We start from the raw sequence: 585 nt of genomic DNA, 5'->3' as shown, positions 1-585 counted from the left end.
TTTACTTTAATCCTGTAAAAGGATTTTTTATTTTATTTAGTCAATTCGGAAATTTTTATCAAACTGCAATGTCGATAATTGGGTCTCTCCAGTATCTCCTTAAAAAACAATGAATAAATTAACAATAGAAAATTTTATGTTAATAAATTATTTAATATAATATAAATTATTAAATAAATAATGTATTAGATGTACAACTTTGCTTCGGCCGTTTTTTTTCCGAAATTCGAGGCTTTATTCTAAAAAACTAGTTATACATCTATGATTCAAAGTATTGTCCATCGCTGGCCACTACTTTCTCCCATTTTTCGTACGAATCCCGCGTCGAAAAAACTGGTCATCTTTTGAGACGATCCACGAATCGATCTAATTTTTTACTTCTTCATAAGACCGGAAGTGTTGGTCAGCCAGGCCGTGTGCCATTGATCGAAACAAGTGATAGTCAGAGGGAGCAACGTCTGGAGAATACGGCGGGTGAAGTAGGACTTCCCATTTCAACGTTTCCAAGTATGTCTTGACCATTTTCGCAACGTTTTTGGGGTCGAGCATTGTCATGCTGCAAAATCTTTTTATCGTGTCTCTCGT

The sequence above is a fragment of the Trachymyrmex cornetzi genome, unplaced genomic scaffold (assembly GCF_001594075.2).
Source record: "Trachymyrmex cornetzi isolate Tcor2-1 unplaced genomic scaffold, Tcor1.1 scaffold805, whole genome shotgun sequence".
NCBI classification, from domain to species: Eukaryota; Metazoa; Arthropoda; class Insecta; order Hymenoptera; family Formicidae; genus Trachymyrmex; species Trachymyrmex cornetzi.
This window is presented reverse-complemented; position numbering follows the sequence as displayed.